Below are 2,968 nucleotides of genomic sequence, written 5' to 3' on the forward strand. Positions count from 1 at the left end.
CAGGAAACGGCAGGGAATCGAGGTGAACCGAGCTATCTCGAGTAATTCCGCCTCTTCCCGTGAGAAACGTGATGGGAGAGAGATCTCCCCGCCCTCGAGATTGTCCCGGATCTGGGCACACCTAGTTACCTAACAGCACGGTATTCAGATGCAAACTATGCAGCTGAAGGTTGAGTAGGATTGAGGAAGCCTGAAAGCTCTCTTAGCACGTGAGGAGCCAAGAGGACAGTAGGCTCCGCTTTTCTTCTTTCCTCTCTCCCCTCCCTCTCTCTCCCCGCTTGTACTTCTACTTCCAATCCCTTAAGATCCTAGCCTCCTTAGGAAATCTCCCCCTCTTCCTCCTAAGGAAGACCCCCCTGCACTTGTAACCGAGACCCTGAAATAAAGCTCAACCCTTGTTCGACTCTGGAACGTCCTTTCTCTCATACAAGCATCCGGTTTTGGCCAACCGAAGACCTCGGGAGGTGAGGTAAGAAGACTCGGGTAGCCCACACAGGCCTCTAGGCCTGGCAAGAAATTAGTAAAGTTACAAAGCTTGCTATTGTACAACTTCTTGTACAGATAATACATTTGAGAATCTAAAATCCTTTATCTGTAGAAGTATGAAATAAAAAAACCCTAACAAAACAAGTCGATTACTTAAAAAGATGGATCTTAGAAGAAGAAACTGGACATGGCATTAAAGAGCTGCCTTGTAAAAAGATACTGGATCCATCCAGATTCACAAACCAATTCTCTGTAGCCAACATCCATGGGGAAGAGATTGGCCAATTCCACCAACTGTCAACAGCACCCATATATGGGGCAGACACATTAACATGGTTGGAGCAGCAAGGCAACCTGAGAGAGAATCAGAAAGTAACATATGACAGGGCAAGTCTATCAGCTCTACTTGTACCACCATCTCCTCTCACACTCTAATAGTAATGGCTCAAGAATGATCCACAAAACCCTGAGAAAAGTAGTCTGGTACAGACCATCAACTTTGCTTCTAACTCACCCCTCACAGGCTTTCCTGAAGGAATCAACTCCTGTGGAGACAGGACACACCATTCTCTCTAACACTAATACTAACACTAATTGATCAACTGCCACCAACTGAAGACTCTGAAAAGATCCTGTTGCTGCTAAAGTCTTCAATACTGTCAAATGGATCAATGTTAGAAATGGGTATGGTTTATTGGTGGAAATGATATTAAATAAGATGAATTTCCATCTACTTTGCCATTGCACCTTAAGGACCATGGAACCTTTTTATCTTACTTGTAACTGAACCCTCATAGGGTCTCCTGCTAGGAGAATGTGAGCTCTCTGAAAGCAGGAGATTATCTCCTCCTTTTTATTTGTATATCCAGTCCTTTGCGCATACTAACCATTTGTTTTCTTATTCATTCACCAAACATAAATATTTACCAATAGAATATAGCACTACATCAGGAAATCTCCATCATAATTAAATATGGAATACAAAAGTATTTTTAATATTGAAAAGCAATCAATATAATAAATCACATTAAAAAAAGAAAAAGATAAAGATTATGTGATTATATCAATAAATGGAATCATTTAGTCTGTTCCAACCCCCTCCTCCTATTTTAGAAATTAAGAAACATAAAGAAATTGAATGAGTGATTTGGGGTCATGCAAATAGTAAGTGTCTGAAGCAGGAATAGACCTGAGGTCTTTCTAACCCTAAGGGCAGGATCTTATTTGCTATACAACATTTTCTGAAATAAAAAAAGGCCTTCAATAAGTGTTCATTATAGTAAAAATATAATAACATAGGATTAAATGGTATCTTTCCAAAATAGACACTTTCACAGGGACAAAATCAGTGAGTGATTGTTGATGAGCATTAGTATTATCTTTATAATTAAGAAAAGTGAATGGAAAAAATATTTCCAGTGAATATATCATATGAAGGTCAGATATGCAGAGTCTTATAAGGGCCTGATACATCTAAATAAGACTAGAAAAACACACCACTGGATCAAATATCTAAAGGACATATATGGTCAATTTCTAAAGTCAAGAAATACAAATTCTTAATATTACTTGAAAAGTTGTTCAAAATCCCTAGCAACATGAGAAATACCAGTCAAGGCAACCTTAAGTTTTTAGCTTTTTAGTTTGGACCTATTGTGGGGAGCAGCTTTCATTGATGGAGATTGCTACCTTCTCTGTTCCAATTGCGGAGTTACAGGAAGGAAGGAAATATGTACTTATATAATTGAGTAGGGGGCAGCATGAATCAACCTAAATCTAAACTTTAAGAAAATCACTTGAGTGGCTGAATGGAGGATGAATTAGAGTGGGGAGAGATGTGTGGCAGGCAAACTATATGTGGCAGCAGCCAATTGCAATAGTCCAGTTGCAGGAAGATGAATACCTGCACCAAGAAGGTAGCAGTGTCAGAGGAGAGAAAAGGACGTTCAAGACCTATTACAAAGCTGAAATTGAGAGATATTGGCAACAGGTTGTATATGGGGTTGGTGGTAATGAGTTATAGTGTGGAGTCAAGATAACAGCAAGGTTGGGATGCTGGTGAACTGGGAGGATGGTAGTACCCTCAGCAGTAGTAGGGAAGTTTGGAAGGAGTAATGGGTTTGGGGAAAAGATAATGAGTTCTGTTTTGGACATGTTGAATTTAAGATGTCTCCTGGACATTCACTTTGAGATGTGTGAAAGACAATTGGAGATGCAAGATTGGAGATCAGCAGAGTGGTTAGGGCTGAATAAGTAGATTTGAGAACTATCAGCATAGAGATGATAATTAAATTAATGGGAGCTGATGAGACCATCAAGTGAAATAGCACAGAGGGAGAAGAGAAGAGGGCTCCAGACAGAGCCCATGGAATACCGATGTTTAGGGGGGTAACCTAGAAGAAGAACCAACAAAGGAGACTGAGAAGTGGTCTTAGAGGTAGGAGAATGAAGAGCATAGAGTCTCAAAATCCTCCAAACTGAA

Source organism: Notamacropus eugenii, chromosome 2, assembly GCF_028372415.1.
Source record: "Notamacropus eugenii isolate mMacEug1 chromosome 2, mMacEug1.pri_v2, whole genome shotgun sequence".
Lineage (NCBI taxonomy): Eukaryota > Metazoa > Chordata > Mammalia > Diprotodontia > Macropodidae > Notamacropus > Notamacropus eugenii.